At 45.2% G+C, this 21,517-nt stretch overlaps 1 protein-coding gene and 1 long non-coding RNA gene across 13 annotated transcripts in view; one reads left to right on the top strand and one right to left on the bottom strand.

Moving 5' to 3' along the window:
• The window catches only part of KIAA1217 (KIAA1217 ortholog), a 455,000-nt gene that overhangs the window by 240,824 nt on the left and 192,659 nt on the right, over positions 1–21,517 (top strand). The gene's annotated exons all lie outside the window — the stretch shown is intronic.
• Positions 5,776–20,664, bottom strand: LOC130542160 (uncharacterized). Its single transcript, XR_008956514.1, has 2 exons — positions 9,036–20,664; positions 5,776–6,255 (listed from the first exon to the last, which is right to left on the bottom strand). It is a non-coding gene; the product is annotated as an uncharacterized LOC130542160 (long non-coding RNA).

The following is a 21,517-nucleotide window of genomic DNA, read 5'->3' as shown; positions in this document are numbered from 1 at the left end:
CCTCAGCTCAGGTCTCAATGTGATTGCCTACTCAGCTCTATACTTCTTTTAATAGTCAATCAGTTAAAGACCTCAGTTTTTTTGTTTTTTCTTTATATCAATGAGATGGAGACTGAACAACCGACTTGGCACATTCCCCATCCATCAAGGGGTGTGACGTTTGCTGTGCACGCATGCTGCTTCTCTTAGGCACGTTAATGGCAGTTAGAGACACTCACACCGAGGAGAAAATAGACTACTGAATATGTATTTCGTAAACAGAAATGCAGTCGGTGCATCTGTTTCCGTAACAGAACAGAGTTCTGCTGCAGTGTACAATTCAACAAACTGCTTCGGAGCGGAATTATTCCTTAGAAGAATTTTCACTTAATTAGGATTTAGAAAGGAACATGGAAACTTTAAGACCTCCATTTGGTCTGCTTCATTCTCTTCAGGGGCTTCTGCTGTCTCCTGCTGAGATGGGAAGAGGCAGTGGTCTGAAACTTTTAAGATTCAAAAGGTGGGCGCAAATTGGACATTGCCCACAGTATTAGGGTATCCGATCTCTTAGATCCTGCCTGGTCCCCTGCCTGCATTGGGGAATTTAAATTTGTTACTGCTTTCCACCTTGGAACACCTTCCATCCTCACTCTCTAAACTGATATTTTGGAGGCCATCTCTGGTAATCTATTTCTGAGCCAGATACTTTCCTCTGGAAATAGATCTCTTTCTGGGGTGACCTAAAACTGACACAGCGCCCGAACTGGAGGAAGAGGAAATGTGGCTAATGACGCTAAGACCACCTCTTCTGAGAATGAAAAATGACTATTTTGTGTTAGGTGGGACATTATTCATTTATAGCGAACTTAAATTCAATCTAAAGTCTCTGAGACAAATTACAACATCTCTTAGTTATTTCCAACAGAATTCCAGAAGTGAGCACTCCAAGAGCACCATGTTGTAACTTTTAATTACTCTACCAGTTTTTTCCAAACCCTTTAAGAAATGCTTGTACCTTTGCTTGTCAAATCAGAAGGTAGATCATTATTCAAAGTAAAACCCAATCTAGGTAATTAAGGTATAAATGGTTCAGCTTCTTTTTTTCTTATCAAAGATTTATGACTGCCTCTATTTCAGGCTTTCATGTTCTCTCTCCTGGACTATTCCAGTAGCTTCTTCAGTGGTCTGTCAGCCTGTTTCTCTTCCTCCGCCTCTTCCATCTGTCCCTCTGGCTACTCTGCAGGTAGTTGGCCTAAACTCAGTTCTCGATTTCCTTACTGGGTGTTGTAGGGAAGAAAGAAAATTTTACTCTACCCTTCTGGATTCTTTTGGCTGGTCTGTTAAATAAATCAACTTAAGAAAGATTAACAGGGAAAAAACAATTTAATAATGAATGTACAGGAGCTCTGTGAAAAGTATGAGACCCAAGGGCAAGTTAGGCAATTGAGGCTTATATGCCATCCTGAGCTAAGGAATGGGATAGGGGCTTGGGGCTTCAAAGTGCAGATGGGTGATTCACAGGATGATAAGAAGAGCAGACATTTGGTAATTAGATGTTTGTCCTGCCATACAGATAGGTCATTCAGATAAAAAAAAATTATCTCTGGTAATAGCTCCTTTGCTGGTACAGGTCCCCTATCAGAATTCTTTTAGGTAGTTAAGGGAGAGGTAGAAGTTTTTTCTGAGTCTGCTGGGTCTTGATTGCCTTCTGCTTAAAATACTCCACATGCCAAAGTGGAGAATTTTGGGGTCACATATTGTCTCCCCTCAGTGTCTTGGGTGCTTCCCAGACTTCTCTCAGGCCAGCATCTAAACCCCATCTCCCACCATTTTATTCACACCTATGGTCATTCCCTCCAAATGAGACTTCTCCCTCTCCAGGAAAGTGAGAAAGGCACACTTTTAAATTCTCTCTATTAGTTGACACTGGTCCCTCTGCCGGGTGTATTCTCCACCCCCCTTCTCCCTCCCTGTGGCTACATGTCCAAACTGCTCTCCCTAAGGAAGCAGCTGAAATGCCACCTTCATCATGTCTTCCTAGACACCCCTCCCCCCCGCCCAGCCGAGAGTCATTTTTTGACCTTGAATAACACCTTATCTGTTACATTGGTCTTACAGCACATAACTCCTCTGTTTACTTCAAAAGCATATATCTCCTTATCTAAACTGTAAGTTCTTTGAAGGCAGGGTCCATGTTTAATTTAATTACTTTATTCTCTGAAGTGCCTCGTTTCTCAGAGTATGGTCTGCTAACCAGCAGCATCAACATCACGTTGGGAACTTGTTAGAAATCCAGAATCTCAGTAGCCATCCCAGCGGATGAATTAGAACCCACATTGTAACAAGGCCCCCCGGGTGATTACAGTGCACATGAAAATTCCAGAAGCTCTGTCTGTGTTACATTGCACAGAACCTCATGTGAAGCAAGGACCCCATGAACACCTGTTGAATGACTAACGAATGAGTAACATCAAGAGCTGACATTATTATCATTGAGTTATGGGAAGATTATCGCATAATCAGGCATAGAAAAAGTAACCTGGCGTACGTTGTTTTTCTGTGACCATTTTCAGTCTTAAATCATGGAGACCCTTTTCTCCTTTAAAAAATCTTTGATTTGCTACTTTCGGGTCATCTTCTGTAGTTTTTTCTTTTTGCTTTTGTTTTTGTTTTGTTCAATCCCCTTGCAGGTCAGTATTGGCCTTAGGTGAAGAAGTACAGAGGAAAAGCTGGCTAATTGGGTCCAAATATAGATTATGTGCAAAAAACAATTGCTAGCTTCTGAAAACACACACTTGTATGGCATGTAGCTTTTGTCATCTTAGCAGCTATGATCTTTGGGACCAAGTAAGTGGCAGCTAAAGGCTAGAAGGATGTTCTCTGTCATTGCCTCGAAAGCTGAGCGATCCAGTTCACACATACTTGCTAATAACCACAGACAGAGATGACAGTATAATATGCGGGGAGTATTCAAGCACTGAAAGATTTGATACTACAGTATCCTTAACTGTCTAGGAAAAATAAGAAGAGTAAGGAGACCATGTAAGGGAAGGAAGAGTGTCGCCTACAGCTTAGAGCAGGTGGAAGTACCACCCCCTGTGGTGCAGGGTGGAAACTTCTAGGGCCACCTTTGTTTGTCAGAATAACTGGGGGAGGGGGTGACATTGTCACGGGCGCGGGCCAGGGATGCTGGGTGGCCTGCGATGAACTGCATTGTCTTACACTGTGAAGAATCGTCTTGTAGGAGGCCACAACTTCAGAACATCCAGCTAGACATTTTTTGGGTGAAAAAAGGTTTATATTAGAATCTAACCAAACATACACACATATATATGTTTTTTTCTCTTTTTTTTTTAAATACATGCTGAATATTCCAGGAATGCAACCATCGTATTAATTGAGAGGATATTGTTTCTTTTTGTTTTGTTTAGAACTTTACCATATGTTTATTTCAGAAAAATAATGTCATCGCTCCTCTCAGTCTCCCTGCGTAGCTGTTGAATTCACTCTCATCTTACCTAGAGGTTCAAGCGTCTGCCTTCTTACGTCTCCTGGTGTAGCTGTATCTGAGCATTCATGTATCAAAGTGCATCTTACTTGTTATAAATTTCTCTTTTGTTTCTCATTTCTGTAACAGTTAGGACCTGATCACGATTGTTTTTTAAGTGTATGTGACTGGGCAAATTTTTTATTAATTACATCTCAGGATACTAAATGAGGTGTCAGCTCTGATAGCTTTGAGAACCGGCCTCCTTGGTTTTCGTGTAAAGATAGGAAAAGTAAAGGTTTCAGGCTCCGAGCGTATGCATAAGGAAGAGTCACATCCCACGTGATGAGAAGCGTGGATTGGGGCAGCTGTGTGGGGGATGCATGTGATGGGCAGAAGGGATGGAGCTTGGGCTCTAAGATGACCACAGTCAAGTGCCAAGCTCTCCCCTGCCACTTACTACTGGGTGGCCTTGGTCACCCTCCTGAACTCAGGCTTCCAGGGATCCTTGCAAGGTCAGAGTGGACATTAGAGATAACGACCTTGAAACACTGGGCATAGAGGTGCAAATGTGTTCAAATTATAAATAATATATTTATAGATAATTTTATTTATATTTGTAAATATATATGTATTTGTAATTTATATAATATAAAGTATATATAATATAAATAACCCTAATTTGTGAAAACTGAATAGTAAAGAAGCCGTATCACTGGCTTCTGGAGAATTTGGCCAGGATTTCTATGCTTCCTTGGGGCTTGACTGGGCCGAAGTTCGCAAATCCACGTTCACTAGGATATTATGATACTACCAACCAACTGCAGGCAAAACTCCTGACTTGAACCACTCTTTCCCCCCCAAACCCCCTAGACTCTTGCTTTGCTTGCATGGGACCCTTTCCTCAAATTCCAGCAAACATCACACAAACCGTACAAGCCCTCAGGCAATCCTGTGACTTTCCTAGGGCAGCTTCAGTGTCTCTGGCACAAGTTAGTTGTTTTTTGTTTTTTCGGTTTTTCGGGTTTTTTTTTTTTTTTTTGGTTTTTGTTTTTGTGTTTTTGTGTGTGTGGTGTTTTTTTTTTTGTTTTGTTTTTGTTTTTGTTTTTTAACCAGTCCCCGCAGCTTTATGCAGGAAGAGGAGATGAGAAAAAGTATTTTCCCTGGCACTCTCTCTGGCAGCCCTCAATCATCCCAGCACCCCCTGCGCTCCCTCCTGCAGCCCCACTTGCTTTGTCTCTGGATTCCACCTGTCAGCTCCTTAGGAGATGCCTCCTCCCGCCCCAGCTTCCCTCCCCCAGTAAGCACTTTCTGTTTGCCTTCTCTTCCTGCCCCCAGAACCTATGCAGACTTGGAATCCAGCAGCAGCTTTTCTTACAGGGTTCTTTGCTAGTTTGTTTAATGTCTGGTACAGGAAGGATGGACTTCCAACTATTTCAGGTCCTTTTAAGAATGGATTTATTTGTAACCGGGTGGGAGTGGGGATAGGGGTGGGGGATGGGGGGTCAGCTCTTTACTGAGGCCACGCAAATAGGGATCTGTCGCCTCCTATTCACCTTCCTCCCTGGGACATCTGGGGGGATTAATGGAGAGTCTTTGTAAGACCATGTGGGTTAGGTATTTTGCGTTAAAACTCCTTTTAAATGCTGAGACTGACCTGGATCCTTGCTGTGTAGTGCAAAGGGATCACTGCTTAGTCAGTTTACTTCTGGAAGAATTATTTCAGATTTCTTTTGAAAATGAAATGCTTGTCATTAAAAAAGTGACCTTGTGGCTACTTGAGTCTATTCTGACCTTTTTATCCATTTTCCCCTCTCTTCTTCTCCCCCTCTTTATTCATTTATCCCAAAGTGGTTGCAGAATTTCCTCCCATTCTTGTCTTTGAGCGTGCTAGAAATACAGTCCTCTTCTGTTCTGTGATGAAGGCCGCTCTTAGCATTTTGCGCAGGGTTCCCTTAAGCTGTTATGTTTTGGGAGGCATCCGCCTTCTCAAGGCTGCTTCTAAGTTTCAGCCTCTTGGACAGTAACATTCATGCATCTGGGGCGGACAGTGCCCTCTGCTCTGACATTTTCATTTTGGTCTTCGTGTGTTAAAGTCAGACCCAGGTCATTATTTTTTTATCAGTGACATTTTCATAATGCACTAAATAATGAAGTGTTAAGAACACCAAAAAAAAAAAAAAAAAGGGCCCTAAAAATGACCAGAACATTTCCCGAAGCATTTAATATTAAGGGTATTAACCTTTCACATCTCTTTCTTAATGTAAATTGGTTGTAAAGCAGATTGAGTGACTTGCGATCAAGGTATTCAGTATCTGGAAAATTGAAATTTAATTGCCTCCTGCACCAGAGCACCACGTGCTCAGCTGAGCCCTCAGCTCTGTAAGCACCTTCCACTCCCACTCCCCAGATAGTCCTAGGTCTTCTCCACACTGCTCCCCAAAGCCCTGCCCTCTCCACTGCCGAAAATGGAGCCAGCCCGAGGTGACCCCAGCTGGAAGTGATTTGCCCTTTTCTGAATTCCAAGAAGGCTTTTGCTTGCAAAAAAGGCAACAAACGTTCCACAGTCAATCCTTTATATTCATGCTTTCTCTTCCTGACTATAACGCAGTATAGACTTCTCGAAGGCAGACGATGACTGGTTGGTTGATCTCAGACGATGACTGGTTGGTTGATCTTTCCCTCTACCGTGTGCCTTGCACACTGCCTGTCAGAGACCACACAATGACTTTGGGATGACTAATCAGATAGCACTTAGGCACGTGCTACTTTTGGAGTTGGTGTGAGTCCTGCGAAAGAGAGAGAGAGACAGAGACACAGAGAAACTCATTATTTTAAAAAAACTTCCAGGGAAGGCAAAGGATTCTTTTTTTAGCATGAAGTAAATGAAGTACCTTTGCTCTGGCATTACAATTACGATGTGCATTACAATTATTATGTTCATGTCTTGCTTCTCCTCCAGCCTTTCATTTATTCAGAGTATATTTAATAAGGACACATCTGGGTGTGGGAAAACAGTAGTGAACACGACAAAGTACCTACCCTCTTAGCACTAACATCTCAGCAAAGACAGGAGGACGATAAACAAATATAAAACGGCATGTGTGGTGTCAGGGCTGTGAACAGAAATAAGGCGGGGGTAAGGGATGTGGAGAGATTGGGCTGCTTGCCTAGAGAAGTTCTGAGCAGAGCCTAGGGAGAAGGGAGGGAGGGGGGCACCTGGATGCCCACAGAGAGAAAGAGGCCAGTCTGCAGAGGAAACAGCAAAGGCCTGGAGGTGGACATTCCCGTGGGCGTCAGAGGAACATGGTTCCAGAAGGCAGTGTGGCTGGAGGGGACGGAGGAACCAGTTGGGGCAGGGCTGGCGACTTAGCTGGGCAAGGTCAGGGAGGGCCAGCAGGCTGGGGCAAATACTTGAGTTTTTACTTAAAGAAGGGGAGTCATTGGAGGTTTGGAGGCCTTGCATACTGTTTTTGAAAAGAATGGCTGTGCAGAGTAGGTAGGTGAGGCCTGGAAGCAGGAAGACCCGTGAAGAGGCTGCTCCGTAGAGCGGCCGCAGGCGTCGTGGCTAGCGTGGTGTCCCGAGGGCGAGAAGCAGTCGGATCTTGTTTATGGAGTCGGCGGGATTTGCGCTGCTCGGACCCTAAAGGGCCTGGAGAGCTCTTAGGGCGTCAGGAACGGTTGTAAGCAAGCTTTGTGGCCTCGGCAGCGGGCGAATTGGTGGTGTCACTTAGGGAAATGGGGAGGGCTGAGTGGGGGGCTCGAGTCTGAGGGACAGGCTCCAGCTGGGTTTTGGACGCACTGCATCTGAAGTGCCTGTTGGACCCCCAAAGCTGTTGGCTGCAAGTCTCCGTTTCCAAAACCGCGAGTCCTTGAGTTCAAGGTCATGGCTGGCTCATCTCCGCCTTCTCCACTCAGTTTTCGGAGGTTCTTGCTCGCAAGTCACCCAGCGCTCGTGTCTGGTTGCACAGAATTCAGATTTGCATGCGGGGGCTTTTTGAAAGTGGCCTTGGGTCTCGCTTGAGTCTCCACGCGCTCGTTCCTTATCATCCGTAGAAGCGGAGAAAGGACGGCTGGGAAAAAATGCCGATGAAACTTGCGGAAACTGGGTAGGACCAGCAATGACGCCGACAGGAGGTTCGGAAGAGCGAACGAAAGAGTGCTCAGACCAAATACAAGAAAATTAGCGTAAATCATCGTTCCCTGATTTTCATGTCTCTCTCACCCGAATTGGCTGACTCCGCAGCTGCTTCTGTGGCGACAGCTGTGTCCCCCCCCCCCCCCCCCCACAGTTTGGGGACGGGAGACGGACTGCAGTTTGCCACTTGCGATTTTATATTAGGTTCCCAGGTTTTTTCTGTTTTTCTGTTTTTTTGTTTTTTTGCCTGCCCGTGTGGTTATTAAGGAAAGTCTTGTAACCGTCATCCGTTCTGTTCACTGTTTCGTTTGTTTTCCCTTGGGGTTTAGTTTTAGGTCCGCTAGGGGTTTTAGCATTACCTTTGGGCCCCTTCAGGCAGCTCTTCTTAGAAGTTTGGAAATGCTTCTCTCAGGAAGCTTTTTTTATGCCTGTTGAGCCTCCCAGGATGGAGGGGGTCCCAGGTGGGGAAAGACATCACGGCAGAGGGAAGGGCAAGTGCAGAGGCAGGCAGGTGGCCGCTGGGAGGGCAGGTGTCTCGCGCGGTGTGGCTGCGGCCTGCGCTCTGGGGGGAGCGTGAAGAGAGCTCGCGCAGAGCGAACAGGTGACAGGCAGGTAATAAAGGTCGTCATGGGCTATGCCAAGTAGTCTAGAAAAATGAGGAGTGTCAAAGGGTCTGGAAGTACTGTGACGAGATAGGTTTTTTTAGGCAAAGCTGCTGTAGCTGTCATAGGAAGAACAGATGGAAGGGGAGGGATACTGGGGAGAGAGTTCTTGATGATGAAGGCAAAAGATGATGAAGGTCTCATAAAGTTCTTAGAACGGTGACTGGCACAGTCAGTGCTATGTAAGTGTTTATAAAATAAAATTAAATAAATGAAAGCAGCAACATCTGTAATGGGGAGGAGAACCCCACAGTAGAGAGCTATCTTACAGGTAGGATTCCAGCATCTACGTGGATGAATGGCGGTATCATTCTCAGGTGAGGAGCAGGTGGGGTTAGGTGGAGGTTGACTAGGGGCCATAGTTCTGTCTGGACATGTCGTCCTTGTGGAGCCCAGGCAACATCCATTAGGCAGCTGGAAATATAGCTCTGGGGCTCAGCTGAGACCTGTGGGAACACGTTTGGAACGTGTTTAGAAGTCTTCAGCATCTAGATAGGAATGAAAAGAGTTCACCCCAGGAAAGGAAAAAGCAAAGCGAGAAAACAGTCAAAGATGGAGTCCGGGAAAGCCCTCTCCATAGACTTGAGGGTCTCTGGTGCCACCGGTTCTACCATTGATGTTGAATCTTAAGAAGAGAAGAGAGTTATTTTCTAATTCCGGTTGTTTTAGTTTGTGGTTAAAATTTTCTGGCTAACCCACTCGCGACTGTTCTAGGAAAGTACTATGTTAGTTTTGTTTTATTAAGAAAAAAAATGCCAACTTTGCTCACCCTTCAGGCAATGCCAAACAGTGTCAGTGGAAACATCTCGGTCAGGGCCCCTTCTGCTGCGACGACCCTCCAGCCAACTTTGAAGTTCAGTCCTCGCAGAGGGTAACCGTATGGTCAGGCTCCCTGAACCTCTAGTACTTTGCAACTTTGGGCATAGCCGCTCTGGTCTTAATATTGTATAACAGTCAGTGGTATCTGAGACTTCCAGAATCTTAAGGCATTGAAGTAGAGCACCCTCATTTTGCCCTAAACCGAGATCACCGCACTAGAAAACCATACAGCCTCCTCTTACCAGCCATTTGGATTCCTGAAGGAGACTGTGGAGCGGTAGTGAACATTTGTGAATTCTCCAAAACTCCGGGTCCTTAACATGGGCGGTACAGCCACCTCTCTGGCCACGTGTGCCTTAGTGACTTACAGGCAGCTGGCAGCCCATCCCAGGGATTATTCTCTGAAGCCACAGAATGGGGCAGGGAAGGCTGGACGCATACCACCTATGCGCGTGGAAAGTAGAACTCTCGGCGGCAACATCTTCCAAGTGATAAAAATAACTCGGCCTTCGTCACTAGCCCTGTGTCAGTAGCCTCCGTCAGTAGCCAAGTGTCCCCTTTCACTTCCTGTTCTCTGCTGGTATCCCACAAAGGAACATCTTGTCTTCCACGGTTTGGAATGTGATGTTTCTGGTCTCGATAATCCAGCTGTCTGTCTGTCCGTTGTCGAATATCCTGAGCGTCCTCGCCCCTTTGCGCACTTGGTTCCTCGCGCCTGTCGTCCATACAGCAGGAGTTTACCACCTGCCAGCTGCGAGCTGGCGTAGATGTTTATACTTTGATTCCTGTTATTCCCCTCCCTTTTAGGCCCACGCTGTCTAATTGCTGGGCAACAACTTTCATGTCAATGATTCGCTTAAAAGTCTGACTTTATTTTATTCCCTTGTCATGGAAAGTTCTTTCAGGCTCTATGTTCTGATATTAGATGCATGTCCTACAAAATATCAGATCACCTTTTGGATTTTAGGGGTTCTTCACAAGTCCCTGCGTGAAACCTCCACTGACTAGTGAATATAATTTCTCCTTTCTCATTAGCCTGAGGTTGAGCTCCTTCCCGAGGGCTCTTCTGGTATAAAGCCTACATCTGTGAGCATGCAGGGGTGGATGGTGGGTGGTATTCATCATTGCAAGATGTGGCTGCCCGTGGTGTTACTTCCTGTGTCAAGCTTCCCACTGTCAGACCTGGCCAAGAGCTGAAGCACTGTGGGGACTGCCTTCGTGGAAACACTGTTGACCCCACACTCCCGCCTTCCCGCTGAGACGGAATGGCGTACATCCCTGCCCAGCACGCCAGGACAGCAGGCTTTCTCACTCACTGCAGAGAAAAGCCTCCCGTGTACCTGCTGGAATAACTGCCGAATGGTTTGTTATTGAGGGAAACAAAGCAATAAGTCACCGCCTGAGTCATACAGACAGTGCGTGAGCCATCGAAAGGCCTTCTTGCTCTCAGCAGCCATATTTCACTGACCAATTACTTCTGAAATCGTCAGAGAAAGCTATAGCCTAAGATAATTGGGTACAATAAACCAATTTATTGTATCTGTTATTACATGTAAAAACCGTTGTTTGGGGACTATGTTCTTTGTTGCTAGGCAGTGAGGAGCCTTCCTTTTGAACTCTTGGCTCTTCTTCCCCATCATTTCCTCCGCCATGTCCCTTCTCAGCCTCCTGTGCTAACTGATAGCACGTGTGTTCAGAAGGGAACCTGGAGAAGGAATGTGTATGGCCCTTGTATGGAAATACCATTCTGAATTCCATACGCTGTGAGATAATACACTGGCTAGACCATCCCGAGTCCCCCCAGAGAGGGGGAATTTAGATTGGAAAAGAATCAAAGGAATTGTGGAGCTAATATAATTGACTCAGCGAAGCCATAATAGGGTGGTCTGGACAACTGGATGAAGGCCAAGTTCAAAATCGCAGGCAATTCCCCCAACCCTTTTAGAATGAGGTGAGGTCTACTGAATGGAAAACAGGGTAAGTCATCAACTTTCTTAGGGTTTAATCCCAACATGGGCCCCGAGCCTTGTCTTTTATTCTCTGAAAAAGGTAAAGATATTGAATCCAGCCAGAAAAACCTGTGCTTATCCATCATAAATATCCACACGGTGACTTCTTCTATCCCCCTTGTCCTTCTCTTTCAGAAACAGGGTTCTGAAATAAGTTCTTGGTTGTGTCTGATAAATGTCAGTTGATGTCCATGACTCCTTCATTTCCTTTGTCTTAGGCATAATGTCTAGGATAATGCATTTGTTGAATGAATGAGTGAATGAATGAGTGAATGAATGAGTGAATGAATGAATGAATGAGTAGCAGTGGTGTCCAAAAAACAGGGAAAATAGGGAAAATGTTAGTTATTGGAGGAAAGGATGAAAACAACAAATCCTAGTTTTAAGAGGAAGGAACAGGGGCGCCTGGATGGCTCAGTTGGTTGAGCGTCGGACTCTTGATTTCAGCTCAGGTAGTGATCTCAGGGTCGTGGGATAGAGTCTCACGTCAGGTTCCATGCTAGGCATGGAGCCTGCTTGGGATTCTCTCTTTCTCTCTCTCTCTCTAAAAAAAAAAAAAAAAAAAGAAGAAGAGTATGCCCTCAGTGCCCTGGGGAAATCGGTATGGTCTGAGTTCAGGGTTACCAAACTCTGTATTCTCCCACAGAACAGTGGACCTTGGCAGATTCCACACAAACACATGTACACACAGGCTTCTGTGATCTGACAGGTGTTACACACTACATCACACTGTGCAGTCCACAGTGTACGTCTATACACACACACACATAACTTGTGTACAAATATGTATATATTCTAGTCTGAAGACCAGCAGGCTTGAGACCCAGGAAGAGCTGATGTTTCAGTTCAAGTCCAAAGGCAGGAAAAACCAATGTCCTGGCTCAAGTAGTCAGGCAGGAAGTAATTCTTTCTTACTTAGGGGTGGGTCAGCCCTTTTGTTCTGTTCAGCTCCTCAACTGATTGGATGAGGCCCACCCACAGTAAGGAGAGCAGTGTCTATGGATTCAAATATAACCTCACCCAAAAACACCGTGGCAGACACACCCAGAGTAATGTTGGAGCAACTGTCTGGGCACTTTGTGGCCCAGTCATATCGACACATAAAATTAGCTATCACATACCCCAAAGTTATAAATCACAAATTAGGCATCCTCCTCTCTAGTTCCTTTGTTTTTAAGCAAGGTCACCAGAACCCAGTGAAGTATTCCTGAATTCAGGGACCTCCTTCTAAAAGTTCCTCCAAAACCCAGCCCCTTTCATCAGCTAGGGTGTAATTGAATATTGTCAAATATTCACACGTCAGTTATTATTAACAATTTAAATATTTGAAGTTTGAGCAGGGGTCTCCTTGAAGTCAAAAACTGCTGTTTTTCCCAGTGCCAGCAATCCGAACAGGGGACCCCAGCTCTGGGGGTAGTTGTACGGTGAGTCCAAGTTCAGAGCTCTGGGCTCTGTGTGCATAATGTGGCCCCAGGACCAGCTGCGTATTGGGTCCTGGCCTGTGCCCTGTGACCGTCGCGAGAATGAGTGAGACTGGTTTGTACTGGGAGGGGTGACAAAGGAACCTTTCTTTTGCAGCAGCTACTCTGCTGTTCTCCAAGCATCTTGAGGGCTGTAAATGGGGCTTTGGGTCCTCTCTGAGCCTCACACTTTGCCTTGCATGCAGGACCCCAGCAGGAAACACTGGCTGAGGCCATCAGCAGATGTGTGAGTCTCTGCTGTGTGCTTTCTGGTATTTGCTAGGGCATCAGTGATAAGGCAGGGAAAAGACCCAAGGAAGCAATGTGGAACTGCTCTCTGAGTGGATTAGTGACATTGGACAACACGACTTTTCTTCGCGCATCGTTTCAGCTCTGTGCAACTGTTTCTGTTTGTTACCTGAGATAATCGCCTTCAAACCGCGATAACTCATCCCTTGTTGGGTGGTACCGCAGTGGTGGCCTCTGTGTTTGAGTTTGGATTCCTCATCTCACTGAGAGATACGGACGGATCCAGAGTCAGGGTGTTATAAATCATTTGGGGGCCTTTCCGTCACCTGGGGGGAAAAAAAACCTCTTCCAGAAAGTTACAAAAGAAACAAAATTCTCTTTACTCTTGCAGATGAAAGAGAAATGCAGTTGGGAGAAGCAGGGGCTTCTTGTAGACTAGAAAAGAGAGAGGCTTGACGGGGGATGCCTGAGCTCGGCTCAGCAGCAGAGACGGGAGGGCGAGAGCAGCGGGCCCTGTGAGCCCCGGGTAGGAAGCTCCCTGCCCTGCAAAGTGGACTTTTCTGGCAGCAGGATTTTATTTTCCTCCCTAGGCCGGTGTTAGGTTCTCTGGAGACATAAGGTGACACGAGGAGAAGCAGATGATGGCAGCATGACAGTTTATTTGTGGAATCTGGGCCTCCTCTTCAAGGGCAGTGCTTTTCTTCCAGAAGAAGCGGCACTTACTGTTGCCCAAGATGCCTGCTCGATCTCTGGGCCTTTCTGCACAAAAGCAAGAAGGGGATGAGTCCAGCTTGGGGGGGCATCCATAAGTCATTTCAGGGAAAATGGATATAAGTAGAAATACCTGCAAGGCTGAATGTGTTTTCTGCTGTAGGAAGATGAAAAAGGAAGCTCAAATCATAGGTTTTCTGAAAATTACTATTTGAGTAGACACCAGGTGTGGAAACTGGTGAATAATCCATTGGTTTAAGAACATATGAAGAGGAACCTTGCATCACCGTTGCTCCCCTTCCCTACCCCCCTTCCCCCGTGACCTCCAATGAACCTCTTGAGGAAAATCAAGAGGAGAGTGGGACGTATTTTGCAGTTTTGCTCTGGATGCTAGGCGACCTGGGAGGGTAGCCTTGCGACTGTTTCGTTGGAGACGGTGACGGGGCCCAGGTTGTCAGCAGAGCTAACGATGAAATAATTCTGTTCTCTGACGGCCGCTGACATGAATACGGGACAGCGGGCTCCCGTTGGCGGGTTTTGGGACAAGGAGCCGGGTGACCAGGCGTTCTTCTTTGAGAGTGAGCAGTGTGGCTGTGTGCAGAAGAGCCCATTATGTGACAACAGTCTAATGAAGAGGAGCGGGAGGGTGGCTGTGGAAATAGCAGTGGGTTGTATTGCTAGAGGTGTCCGGGTGTAGCGCCAAACGGGGCTTTTCAGTATGAAGTCCGTATGAAGTCTTGCGTGTGTTCATATCAGAGGCCCTCCTACAGGGGAGCGTGGTTTTAGATAATGATTGTTTTGCTTCTTTGGGCTACCACCTGCAGAAATGTGTTGTTTTGACTGTTTAGAGATTGCAGAAAGCTGGTGAAACTGTCTTGTAAGAGAGGATTCTTTAGATGGGTTTTTCCCGTCTGATGACAACGCCTGGCTTGGAATGGTTGACAGGCTCATGATAGGCCATGATATTAAAGCTTCGTGTTGGTTTATAGAATTGCTGCTAACGGTTTTGGGGGGCATCCTTGAGATCAATGGAGTGGATTTTTTTTAAATTTTATTTTATTTTATTTTAGTGAGAGAAAGATAAAGAGTGAGTGAGCACAAGCAGGGGGAGCGGCAGAGGGAGAGGAAGAAGGAGAAGCAAACTCCCCACAGAGCAGGGAGCCCTGACACGGGGCACGATCCCAGGACCCCGATGTCATGACCTGGGCCGAAAGCAGACGCATAACCCACTGAGCCACCCTGGCACCCCTGCGAATCAAGGGCGCCAATCTTACTCACTTCTGAAAGACAACTTAATCCTCAGCAAGAGAGCTTCAAAAACACCTATGATTCCATTCTCTCATTTAAAAAAGAAATCTGGGTTGCCTTGTTAGCTCTTTGGAAGTTCTTACTGTAGTTCTATTGACATGTCGTAAAACGAAGAGAACCAGTTGCATGGCTTTGCCGAGGACTAGCCCCGTCAGGCTATGGCAACAGTTCTGCCTAAAATTTAAGCATCTTGAGAACGAGGTGGCGACTCAGCTAGGAGTGGCCAAGGACCATTTTGCGGAGGAATAACCTTCGGCTCCGCAAAGTTGTGTGCTGTGGCCAAGGCGGCACTAGAGCAGGTGCCGCGAGCATCAGTTAGTTCCTTCGGATGTGATCTGTGGTGATGACTGCGGTCTACCAGATAAACCCCTCGTTGGCCCAGGACCCACGTATCTTTTGGGCGGCTCTCCACCCAGCCTGGGGGCTGACAGCCGCTAGCACGAGGGTCTTCCATGGGACCCAGCAGTGCCCCGAGGCATCTCGGGAAGGCTGACACAAGGAAAGGAGGGGCTTGGAAAAGGTTGGGGGGGGGTTAATGTACCAGAAGCTGACAAAGAGAAGGTGGTCCAGAGCAACCAAGAGCTCAGCTACTGATGTTGAAAACAGCTATGGAGAAGCCATGCGTCTACCTTAAAACAAAGGGAGGATGAAATCTGAGGCCCAGACGGAGTGGAAAGAGCCCAAGAGTTTCCCACAGGATTTCCCCGACAAATAAGAGTTCCCTGTCTCTGTCTGATCTTCGGCTTCAAAAATGGAAATCCTCTAGTTCAAGAAGATGGAAACACAGGGCAAGCTACATACCTCTCTGCCTGTTCTGTGGAGAGGGATTCTGAGCCTGAAAGGAAAGAGGTGGAGTTTTGACTAATCATGAAAACAGCACTTTTCTCTTTTCAGGGGGGGCCGACTCACTCCTGTCCCTGGCTGGCAGAGTACATCGGCCACATCTCCCGCCCCTGGGCTCTGAGCCTTAGTATGTTTTCAAGGACACTAGTCATTGTGGAAGTGATTGTAATTCTGACTGTTGCCAGAATGAGAGCTAAATATTTTTAAGACAAGAACGGTGAAGTAGTGTCCGTTTATAGTCACATTTTTTTATTTATGATGATTCTGACTTTTGATCACTTAAAGTCACTGGATGGAAGTTTATCTTGATATTATCCAGTATTGGGGGGTGGATAAAAGAGCTTATCAAGGGACGCCTGGGTGGCTCAATCGGTTAAGGGTCTGCCTTCGGCTCAGGTCATGATCCCAGGGTCCTCAGCTCAGAGCCTGCTTCTCTCTCTCCCTCTGCTCCTCCCCCCTGCTTGTGCGTTCTTGCTCTCTCTCTCAAATAAATAAATACAATCTTTAAAAAAACAAAAGAGGTTATCAAAAAAAGATCTGATATAATGAAGATTATAAAGCGGATAGTTACCTGCTAAGCTAAAATATCTTTCTTTATATACTTTACTGTCCCTTTCTACCTGGAAGATGAACTTGGAGCGCAGTCTAGAACACCTATAGCTGTGCTTTTAATATGTTCACTGTACACCGGATGATGTTGGAAGCACCAGATTTCCTTTCCCTGCATCGGGTGATGTGTCTGCCCCAATAGGGATTCCTCGCTCTGGGGTATTTATCTGTTCCCTGATTACTGTGGCTTGAATCACGTCAAAGTGAGATCACCTGCCACCTATTACAATAGTCTTATGCGGATGATAGGGCAACCAACTGTCCTGTCTCAGTTTGCCAGCATAGAGGGGCTTCCAGAGACGAGGGACTTCCCGTTTTCAAACTGGGTATGTCCTGGACAAACGGGGATGAATTGTCACTCTCTGTGGGATAATGGATTTGACCATAACCTTCAGCATCACATTTCAAACTCTTAAGTGGTTGACATTCTGAATGTGTCTAAACATATCTTCCCATTTGGAGAGGACTTGTTTCCAGAATCCCCCGTGTCCGTGCCTAGCTGACTTTTTCAGCTCTTGAAATTCGGCTCCTAGAAAGGGTCACCAGGATGGTTTCAGAGTGTGTCTCATTCCCCGTCAGTGGCTCTGTGTTTCCGCAGACCGGGTCCTCACCCCTATCTCATGGCCTACCACCTTCTTTTGTAAGCAGGCTGTCACCACTTTTATCTATCAGGAGAAAGGCTTTACAACTCAAATTTTTAAAAAATAGTGTATTTCCAAGCCAGTGACTAGATGCCCACATACCCCTTTAGGTTCCAATGTTCTGTGGTCTTCCATGGAGAATTGCTAATTTACTAAAGGCTTTGAATGGAATGAATTTAAAGAAAGCTGTCTGTTCAAATAGTTCTTATGATAGTGAGAGATACTCGCTGGGTGGTCCTTTTATTTTTAATAATAGTGTTGGAAAATCCAGGTTATGTTTATTCTGAGTGTCTAGGGGGGCTGGTAAGATTGTGTAGTCTAGAAAGTGCTGGAATTAGAAATTATTATAAACGTTGGCCAGTGGGGAAATTCATCCACCAAAAATACTACAATATATAAGTTAGCCTGTGGATTTTCCCTGAGTTCATGCCCCAAATGTATACACCGATAGAGTACTCTCCCAGAGAAATATAAATACATTTAACTGTGCTGTTCTTTGGTCAAGTGTGATTTTATATCAGATTTCTTGCTTGTCCCCAAACCTCCAATTATGAGTTTATTTATATTTTGTTACCTTCATTGTCAGTCTCATAGCATGGACTTGTTTTTCTGTCAGATAAATACGTTCAAATTGTCATAGTTGCTGGGTTTTGGTATTAACCAAATATTGTATGGACTTTCCCTGGGCTGTCGTTTGTTTTCTAGCCTTTTGGTTATTGTTTTCACTAGAATCCTGAGTTCTCCACAGGGCTGCCAACATCCATGGGTATCAGAGGGCTGGAGATAGCAGCAAGCGCTCAGCTGGGGCCAGAGGCCCCGTGTGAATGGGCTGGCTTCTTTTCATGGCAAGACAACTGCCCTCAATGAATAACGAGTTCCCCTCCTTGAGAGAGAAGAATCACATTGCCTTGGTATCTCAGGAATACAGTTCCGTAAATATTATTCTGCATGATGGGGCAGTATCAATAGAGCAGATATTGTGAACAAAAATGAAATAATAGAGGGAAAAACTTCTAGTGGTTTCCAACTTTAATTATGAGAAATACATTAAAAAGAGAGTTTACAAGTAGAGTACTTTGCACACTGATTGCTGGCTGTCTGTTACTCTTAGGGGCATGTGTTCTTGGGGGGAAATAGATAACATGAAATTTTTTTAAACATTTTCTGCCTCTGGTTTTTGCCGTATGAGGTCAAGGGTACACTTGTCTTATAAGCCACCCACATACCAGCTCTTTGGGTGGGATTGAACTCATCATTGGGACAGAGGCTGGTTCAAGCTTATTATGATGAGATGGCCTCGTCCTATCAAGACTCATTTTAATGCAACGTCTGCCTACAAAATGTTTCATTAAAGACAGTCTTATATTGTTTTTTCCCCCAAATCAAGGAGAATTTCCCTTATAAAAACATACTAATTCATCCCTGGGCTGTGTGCTTTTCCTATCCTATCTTGACTGCTTTTTCTAAATATGAAGACTTGGGAGAATTTAAAAATAAACATTTCCCCCTGAAAAATTATGAACCCATAATTTGTGACAAGGGCTTAAATCTGTGTGTATATAATTTTATTTCTATAATAACATATATCACATAGGTAAGAATTATTGTATTATGTTTCAGAGGAGTTCCATGGTAGCGTGGATGGCAGTGGTTAATGGGGAGAAGGGGTGGGTGAGATTAAAAATACATTTCTGGAAATCGGATTGACAGTAGGTTTGGTGGAGGAAAGAAGAAACTGAGTTTGGAACATTTGAGGGAAGGTAACTGGGAATTCCTTTCTTTGGAATATATAAGAATATTGGCATGCATTGGAATATGCATGCATATTGAAATGCATTTAGAATAGATGCATATTGACAAGCATGTTAGAATGTGCATGTCAAGAATTTGGGGATAAAAAAAGAAGAGAGGATTTGGGAATACAATCTGGGCTGCAGTCATCAGCACATATAGGTCAGACACTCCCAAGCTTTTTCTGTTCTTGGCATTCTCAGTGCATGTCGGCCAGAAGAAATCCATTTATTAAGTAGTAGAGTCCAAACAACTCAATAAGTATTTATATCCTAACAGTTTAGTGGCTGATTAAAAATACAATTGTATAAATTGGGAAGAAAAAAATATGTATTTTTCATTCTGAAGTGATGGTTAATTTTCTGTGTCAACTTAGCTCACCCATAGTAACCAGATATTTGATCAAACATCACTGTGGATGTTGCTGTGAAGGCATTTTTAATTTATTTTTATTTTATTTTTATTGTTTATTTTACTTTTAAAAGATTTTATTTATTTATTTAAGAGAGAGAGCGTGCGAGAGCATGAGCAGGGGGAGGGGCAGAGGGAGAGGGAGAAGCAGACTCCCCACTGAGCACGGAGCCCAGCGTGGGGCTCAATCCCAGGACCCTGGGATCATGACCTGAGCCGAAGGCTTCATTGACTGAACCACCCAGGAGCCCTGTGAAGGCATTTTTTCGATGAGATTGACGTTTGAATCAGTGGACTTTGAGTAAAGCAGGTAACTCCGTAGAGTGAGTGGGGCTCCTTCAGTCAGCTGAAGGCCGTAAGAGATAATAGCTGAAGTCTGCCAAGGGGAAAGAATTCTGCCTCCAGATTGTCTCAGATGCAATCTGCAAAAATCAGCTCTTCCCTAGGTCCCCAGTCTGCTGGCCTGTCTTGCAGATTTGGGACTTGTCTGTCCCCAGTAATGGCATGAAGCAGTTCCTTAAAATCAATCTCTTTTTCTCTCTCTGTACACACACACACACACACACACACACACACTGTTGGTTCTGGTTCTCTAGAGAACCCCAACTGATACACTTACAGAATGTGTGGATTGTACACACATGCTGGGCACTGCACAACTTCTCGAACTTTAGAACCAGACTGGACCCCATTTCCTGTTCCACTCCAATTTTTGTACAGTACTTTTTATCATGACTACCTCCGAGAAACCCACTTTGTAAAGGCAGCATCTTCCACAGGAATGTGGGTGATCTTATGTTGACACTGTGAACTACCTCAAGCTAGGATTTTTCACAGTGCACAGCAAGCATCAAATATGGCCGTGTTTCCCTCAGAAATGTAATATATCTAGAGACTCCGGGAAAAAATGGAATACTAGCTGAGCAGAGCAAGGGGAAGTACGCTTCCAGCTAAGAAATGAATCTAGATGAAGCTTACATGGTTGGTGGAGTTGGGACAGTGGGGCTGTGGTAATACATTCACCTTTCTCTCTTTTCCAATTTTTAAAAATCTGTATCTCCTCATTGTATAATGAAAAAATATCTGTCTTTACAACCCTGAAAAAAATGCTGTCTAGCTCTCCTGCGACTCCACACAGCTGATCTTTTTTGTTGGCTTGGTTTTCCCTTTCACGCACCATGTTTCTGTTGGGCTCTGGCACTGAGCTGTGGAGGGCACTAAAGGTAGGGGCAGATATTAAAGCAAGGGTGTGACAGAAAATACGTCTTTCCAGGTTTGCTTTTCTTCATGAAACATTTGGTAGAGTTGGGGAGGGATAGCGTGAAGCGGGTTTGCACCAGGCCCTATCATGAGGCGGTGGAAGGAAGCCAAGGCCAGGAGTGTCGGAGCAGAAGGTGGAAGTTACGCAGGGCTGGAGCGGCCCTGGGGAGGGCGTGAGATTGGCACAGGTGGGCTGAGCCAGGACGAACACCCCCATGAGCCTTAGTGCAGCACTTGGCTAGGACCCCAGTAGCCAGCCCTCAAGAGGGGCCTGCACTGCTGCTATGTGGCCCTGCTTTCGTTCAGAGTCACAGTTTCTCAAGCCAGCACCGAAACCCCTGGTGTTGGCCAGAGCCCCTGAAGGGCCTTGGCATTCTGAAATTAATTTCCCTCCCAGGAAACTCACATATGCAGCTTCGTTAACTATACAGTCAGGTAGAATGTTCCTGTGTGAAGACTAAAGCCCGTATACGTGATAGAGTGTGACCAAACGAAAAGGCGACGTAATTAAGCAGACCGAACTCCAGATTCTCTGCAGTTACTCTCATCTCGGATCTGGTGGTTTCCTTAGGTAGAAGCAGTGATTCTGAAAATCATGTGGCTGGAACCAGTGGGCTTCTGGGTCTGATATAAAACACTATTTGGTACCCATTTTTATTTTAAGGGAAAAATAAGGGACAAGAAAGCATCCTATATTCCAAGTCTCCAAGAAGGTTATGCTTTTAATTCCGCACCACAGCGAATGCAAACAAATTTGTAATTACACTTCATGCATGGAGCCCTGTGGAGGAAAAATAAATTGGTATCCATCTACCCAAAAGCCATAAATCAGACATAGAATGGCTAATCACAGATATAAATTATATGCTCGGTGCTGATTACTTTCTCCTCAGTCTGTTGTGTACAATTAACAATTTAGATCTTAGGCTGGCAGTGCTGGCTTTGAAATATGACTCCAAAAGCATACAGTTCATTTTTAAATCTTCCTAATCCTGGTGTACACTTTTTGTTCCATTTTGGTTAAAGTATTGCCTTCAAGAGGCTCATATTAAACGATAAAAGTATGCCTTGGGGCAGTTTTCTTTGCACCATAGCAACCTGTCCATTTACTGCAATAACCAGAGGCACTGGATGACTGAG

The sequence above is a fragment of the Ursus arctos genome, unplaced genomic scaffold (assembly GCF_023065955.2).
Source record: "Ursus arctos isolate Adak ecotype North America unplaced genomic scaffold, UrsArc2.0 scaffold_30, whole genome shotgun sequence".
NCBI classification, from domain to species: Eukaryota; Metazoa; Chordata; class Mammalia; order Carnivora; family Ursidae; genus Ursus; species Ursus arctos.
Note: the sequence above shows the minus strand (reverse complement) of the source record. Positions and strands in the feature narration are given on the sequence as shown.